The sequence below is a fragment of the Eriocheir sinensis genome, unplaced genomic scaffold (assembly GCF_024679095.1).
Source record: "Eriocheir sinensis breed Jianghai 21 unplaced genomic scaffold, ASM2467909v1 Scaffold464, whole genome shotgun sequence".
Taxonomy (NCBI): Eukaryota; Metazoa; Arthropoda; class Malacostraca; order Decapoda; family Varunidae; genus Eriocheir; species Eriocheir sinensis.
Genome location: NW_026111792.1, coordinates 210,001 through 217,500, shown reverse-complemented (window position 1 = coordinate 217,500; position 7,500 = coordinate 210,001).

Sequence of the window (7,500 nt, the reverse complement as noted above, 5' to 3'; positions counted from 1 at the left end):
GAATGGAGGTCGTTAAGAAATAGTAAATCGTGAATTCACTATATAGCTTTTCAAGGTGCTAAGTTAGGGGGGAGTAAGGCATTGAAGGATGGGTAACTTATGATCCAAAATGCGCCTGAGCCGCCAGTTCTTCATATCTCGTATGCATGGAAGTGATCTTTACACTTCCCTTCGTTGTGCTTTGTTATCCGTTTATTAGTCCAAGTAAGGTTTTCTTTTTAATTTCACGTCCGTTTAGGCCATATTTCACGCCGGCTCTGGCTCGGCAGCAATGTGCCGCCAACTCGGGATTACGAAAGGAACACTGCGGGCTTTCTCCAAGGCGGAGGATCATGTTGATTATCATTTTTTTTTTTTACAACAAATAGGCAGCTCAAGGGCACACAAAAAAAGAAAACAATAATAAAAAGCCTGCTGCTCGCTGCTCCTAAAAAGATACAAAAGAGGTGGCCGAAAGGAAGATCAAATGCGGGAGGAGACGTGTCCTGATACCCTCCTCTTGAAAGAGTTCAAGTCGTAGGCAGGAGGAAATACAGATGAAGGAAGATTGTTCCAGAGTTTACCAGCGTGAGGGATGAAAGAGTGAAGATGCTGGTTAACTCTTGCATAAGGGGTTTGGACAGTATAGGGATGAGCATGAGTAGAAAGTCGGGTGCAGCGGGGCCGCGGTAGGGGGGGAGGCATGCAGTTAGCAAGTTCAGAAGAGCAGTCAGCGTGGAAATATCGATAGAAGATAGAAAGAGAGGCAACATTGCGGCGGAATTTAAGAGGTAGAAGACTATCAGTATGAGGAGGAGAGCTGATGAGACGAAGAGCCTTAGCCTCCACTCTGTCCAGAAGAGCTGTGTGAGTGGAGCCCCCCCACACATGAGATGCATACTCCATACGAGGGCGGACAAGGCCCCTGTACAGCTTTAACTTATCAAGGAACTACCCGCGAGACTCGAGACTTCCCCGAACTTATAATTTCCTTTATGGAATGTTTTTTTTAACCATAACCTGAGGAAGGCATGTAAGAACAGAAGGAGGGGAGAAGAAAATCAAAACACTACGTTTCTGCGACACTACGGTGAGGTCGTACAAATGATAACATTAATATATGTGAAGTTGGTTGGTGAGCACAGCCACTAGCGAGGTCGGGGCTAATGGCCTGTTTTATGCAAGACAGAAGCTGTCTTGCACAACACAGTTCCTTCAGAATGGAGGTCGTTAAAAAAAAAAACATCAGATTTTCACTGTATAGCTTTTCAATGGGAAAGTAGTGTGAATGGTAAGGGACTGGAAGACAGGGAAATTTGCTCATTATGATAGAGGGGATTTTTGATGAACACATTGCTTGAGAAAACGCTGCGCCGACTGCCCCAACAACATCCCGCCTTCACAAGGGTGCCTAAAAATCAAAAATAAATAAAAAGGCCTTTGGATCCGCGTTCCTTCACAATAGATATTTTTTTTCATGAACAAACTATTTTACATTTGTTAATCTTAAGGAGTACAGTCCGCGTTAGTGGTCGGAGTTTTAAAGGAAGATGACTGAAGACTCGAAAAAAGGCGATACGAGGGAAAATGACTAATGACAACTATGTGATGACTGTGGTTGGGCTCATGGCTAAAGCGAAAGGCAAATTGTAGGGTGAGCATTAATAATTGTACGGGCGCAGGTTTTTGCTCGTAGAGACCTGAGCCCATATTACGATCCCTCTCCTCCTGGGCCATTCCCTTGACATCAGTTCCAACCATATCATTATACCAAACCTCTTTCACTACAAGGTCTTTATTAGACACTTATACGCATTAATAGGTACATCAAACATATTAATTATCTTCTTAGCAAAATGTAGCTTAATTTATGGTATACATTTATAGTAGCTGCATGTTGTAGGATTTTATTGTTTATATACCAAATGCTGTGATGTCTCTATCGGCGTATTTCAGCCTCTCCTTTACAAAGAGACGTCGGGTATTATCAACTCGTAAGTGAACAGCAGCTCGCAAATGGTTTTCCTCTCTCTTTGAACTCCACATGCCTGGGATACAATTATTTTTATCTTCTGGTATTTACGCTAGAGTAATCACACGGTTCAGCACCCGGTCGCCGGTAAGACGCAGTATGCCTCGTGGTCTTTTCAGTATCTGTGTTCTCGAAATGCGCGCCACATATTTCGAGATTTTCACTGTGTTATAACAGCTCCTCTGATTTTGTGTTCCCTGAAAACGTGGCCGAGCAACCTGTCTGTTGTGCTCATCTTGTATTCATGGAAGTCTTTTCTTTCCAAATTTTCCTTCTTTGTGGCATGAGGCAGCCTTGCATCCGCCTCGTTCCCTGTGCACGTCGTCTTTTATAAATCCAAGTTAGGTTTTATTTTTAATTTCACGTCCGCTTAGACCATATTTCACACGCCGGCTCTGGCCTGGCAGCAGTACGCCGCCAACTCGGGATCACGAAAGGAACGCTCAGGCCCGAGACGAAATAAGGTGTCGAATTATCTTGATCATCATTTGTAGCTACTTTTCCTAGATGCTTATCCGTAGGCAGAGGATCATCCTCATTGTAATACCTAGAATGCGTGTGGGTGTGTGTGCGTGTGGCGAGGGAAACGTACGCCAAGATGCTCAGATTGTCGTCAAGAAAGTAAATGTATGATATAGTTATAGATTAGTTAAATGGTTCAGAGAAAGCTTGTAGGGAACTGTTTCTGGCACACTGACATCGTTGAAATTGGTCTCAGAGGAAGAACCTAGGAAGGGAGACCTTGTAATATGGGCCCATATACCTTGAAAAAAACATCCTTTCCTTCATTCCAACCACACTGATATCGTTGAAACTGGTCTCGAGGGGAGGACCTATGAAGGGGGAACTTGTAATAGGGGCCTTTACACCCCCAAAAAATCCTTCATCCTTCTCTTCATTCCATCCTTCCTTCATCCCATCCACTTCTCCCTACCAAGGATGCCGCGGAGTCACGCCTTCTGCATTAAGCTAATCCTACTTCCCTCACACGCCGCTCCCCCGCCCACCCTTGCAACCCATCCTGACCCGCCTCCCCCTCCTCGTCCTTACCCTTCTCCTCCCCATCATCATCACTCTCATTCATCCACGTGTAAGCCCATTACAGCCTCTGTCCCTCCCTCTCAGCCGCCCTCCCTTGATTGGATGCGACCCTGGCATTAATTTTGGAGTGGGGAGGAAAGATGACAGACAGAAAGAAAGACAGGGAAAGGCTGAGAATGGAAGAATAGAAAGATGGGTAGAAGGAAGAATAGAAGAGAGAAAGGCTAGAGAATAGAAAAGAAGAGGAATAGGAAAGAAAATAACACACACACACACACACACACACACACACACACACACACACACACACACTGAGTCTTCCACCATGCAGTATATAGACAAACGCTTATAAGGGAACCATTGGGCAGTCTGATCTTAAGTCTGGTCTCGATGTATGTCTAGGGTCTTATTTTGGTCTTGGTCTACTTATATTCACCGCCACTGACCGATTCGTCGAGCTGTGTCCTCTCAACCCGCCGCCTTCTCCCTTCCTCCCTCCCTCCCCGCCACATCTCCCAACCACGCCAATAATCATAAAATCATCAAACCATGCTTCCATCTTTCCCACTAATACCTTATGGAAGCGTAACGGCGTGGGTAGGCGCCCTTAAAACCCGTCCCATTCATAGGCCTCATCCCGTCCATATAACTAAGCCACGGCAGCCGGTTAGTCAGGCAGTCACAGGTCTCTTTATCTCTCTCCTCTTCTCTTCTTTTTTCTCCACGGCGTCCGTCCACTTCTACAGCGCCCTTAGAAGCGTAGCAGTCTGGGCATGGCAGTTCAGGTCCTTTTATGGCCCTGAAATCCTGGTTCATGCAACAAACCCAAATTTAGTTTGTCAGAAAGGCAGTCTTGTCCCTCTTAGTCCCTTCAAAATAACCAGAAAAGCCTTCATCTCCCCATCCACAGTACTTTTACAACGTAAAAAAAAAATGTCTTATATTATCTTGTCCTATATTACCAAATCAAATCACATTTAGTCTCGTCCCTCTTATTTCTTTAAATATTACCAGAAAAATCCTTCATCTTCCCATCCTCAGTACTTGGAAACCCTAAACAAAACTCACTCCAAGGAAGGCCCATTTATAGCATTCACCTCGTCCAGTATAACCAAATCCAAAAACAGTTAGTCTCGTCCCTCTTATTGCTTTAAAAATCACCAGAAAAAGCCTTCATCTTCCCATCCTCAGTACTTGGAAACCCTGAACAAAAACTCACTCCAAGGAAGGTCCATTTATAACATTGAACTTGTCTAATATAACCTATCCCAAAAAGTCAGTCAGTCCTCTTTACTCTTATTGCCATCAAAATCACTAGAGAAGGGCTTTAACTTTCCATTCACAGTCCTTTGATAGCGTAAACAAAAACATTCTCCAAGGAAGGCCTATTTATAGCATTCTAGCATTCAACTTGTCTAATATAAACTATCCCAAAAAGTCAGTCAGTCCTCTTTACTCTTATTGCCATCAAAATCATCAGAGAAGGGCTTTAACTTCCCATTCACAGTCCTTTGATAGCGTAAACAAAAATTCTCTCTAAGGAAGGCCCATTTATAGCATTCAACTTGTCTAATATAAAGAAAGCAAAAAGTCAGTCAGTCCTGTCCCTGTTATTGCCTTTTAAAATCACCACAAAAGGCCTCTCATCCTCCTATACACAGTCCTTTAAAAGCGTAAACAAAAACTCTCTCAAAGGAAGGCCCATTTATAGCATTCAACTTTTCTAATATAACCAAAGCAAAAATCAGTCACTCCTTACTCTTGTTGCCTTTAAAATCACCAGAAAAGGCCTTCATCCTCCTATCCACAGTCCTTGAAAGCGTAAACAAAAACTATCTCTAAGGAAGGCTCATTTATAGTATTCAACTTGTCTAATATAACCCATCCCAAAAGTCAGTCAGTCCCTTACTCTTATGGCCTTTAACATAACCACAAAAGGCCTCAATCCTCCTATCCACAGTCCTTTCAAAGCGTAAACAAAACTATCTCTAAGGAAGGCCCATTTATAGATTCAGCTTGTCTAATACAAGGAAAGCAAAAGTCAGTCATTCTTGTCCCTGTTATTGCCTTTAAAGTCGCAACAAAAGGCCGTCATCCTCGTATCCACAGTCCTTTAAAAGCGTAAACAAAACTCTCTAAGGAAGGCCCATTTATAGCATTCAACTTGTCTAATATATCCAAAGCAAAAATCAGTCACTCCTTACTCTTGTTGTCTTTAAAATCACCAGAAAAGGCCTTCATCCTCCTATCCACAGTCCTTGAAAGCGTAAACAAAACGGTCTCAAAGGGAGGCCCATTTATAGCCCTCACCTCGTCCAATTTAACCAATCCCAGTCAGTCAGCCATCCAGCCAGTTTTACTGACAGTCAGACGGCCCTCCTTGCCTCCCTCCCTCCCTCGTTTCATCTATCCATCCCTGCTTTGCTTCCTTCCTTATCTTCATTCCTTCCCATGCAAGATAAGTTATACCCACTCATCCAGTCAGTCAGCCCTTCTCTCTCCCTCATTTACTTCCTCCTCCCTCCTCCTTTCCTTCCTTCCTAGAAATTGGCACACCTGAAGAACGGGATGAAGAAGTACCTAGACAAACTTCGAGACAAAGAAGTCTACTGGACCCGACGACTTATCACCCAGGCTGCTCAAGGAACTCAAGCAGCAAACTCAAGCCACTCACCACCATCTACAATCTGTCACTACAACAAAACAAAGTCCCAAAAGACTGGAAACAAGGAATGTAACTCCGATCTACAAAAAGGAGACAAAAGTGTGGCCCTAAACTATGGACCAATCAGCCTGACCTCTGTGGCGGAAAACTCGAGAAGATCATCAGAGACAAACTCGTTAGGTTCCTTGAAGACAACAACATCATTTCCGATGCTCAGCACGGTTTCAGGAACAAGCGCTCATGCTTAACCAATTTATTAGACTTCTTCCAAGGTATCTATGAAAACTGATAATCATATCCCAGCGATGTTATATATCTAGACTTTCAGAAAGCCTTTGACAAAGTGCCACACGAAAGACTCCTCAAGAAACTCAAGTCGGCGGGACTAGGCGGCAATCTGACAGCGTGGATCAAGGACTGGCTCACTGGAAGAAAACAACTAGTTGTACTCAACGGACAGGCCTCCGAGTGGCTCCTGGTCACAAGTGGAGTGCCACAGGGTCAGTGCTGGGACCCATACTTTCATCATATATATCAACGACCTAGAACTAGGATTGAAATCTAATCTTTCAAAATTTGCTGACGACACAAAGGTGGGTGGAAGGCCTCACAACGGCAGACTGCAAAATTATCCAGAGAGACCTGGACCAGATCACTCGGTGGTCAGAAAAATGGCAGATGTCCTTCAACACTGCCAAATGTAAAGTAATGCATATCTGATCCAGAAACAGCAACCACACATACCACATGGGTGGCGAACCACTACATGTTGTGCAAGAGGAAAGAGACCTCGGGGTCACCATCAGCAGTGACTTGAAACAAATAAAACACTGCAAGTCCGCCTGTAAGAAAGCCAATACAATGCTTGGGTTCATATCGAGAAACTTCGAATACAAGACGCCGGGAGTTATGTTATCCTTGTACAATTCGCTGGTAAGGCCCCACCTGGAATACGCCGTGCAATTCTGGTCTCCTAATTACAGGAAAGACATTGAATTACTTGAGAGAGTACAGCGCCGCGCCACGAAGATGATACCATCACTGAGGACGAAGCCCTATGAAGAGCGACTCGAGCGACTCAACCTCTTCACGTTGGAAAAGAGACGCCTGCGGGGAGACATGATACAAGTCTTTAAGTACCTGAACAAGCTCAGCAACGTTGATCACTCCAAACTCTTCACGCTACAAACAAACCTGAGAACAAGAAACAACGTAAAATCAATTCAAGCAAAGCGATGCAATGACATCGGCAGGAGTTATTTCTCGAATAGAGTTGCTCGCCACTGGAACAGCCTTCCTGCAGAAGTGGTTAGCGCAGAGACCATCAACTCCTTCAAGAAACGCATTGATCGCCACTTTGTTGCATCGGGAGTGAACTGAACGTTCCCAAGAGTAGATACACAAGTGCTTTAATCCTTCCCTGCAAGCCACTCCTATGGCAAACGGATTGATTGAATCACTGAACGCAGGCAGCCTAGTAATGAGCCAACAGGCTTTCTGCTGCCTGCTAGTCCATGTTTCCATGTTTCTCTTCATTCCTTCCCATGCAAGATAAGTTATACCCACCCATCCAGTCAGTCAGTTAGCCCTTCCTCTCTCCCTCATTTACTTTCTCCTCCCTCCTTTCCTTCCTATGCAAAAGAAGTTAAGGCTATCCAATCAGTCTGTCAGTTTAATTTCTGCCTTCTGTCTCCCTCTTTACTTGCTTCCTCCTTTTTCATCCCTTTTCCATATTCAAATTCAATTCCTTCCTCCACCCACTATCTCATTCCTTCTTTCCTGT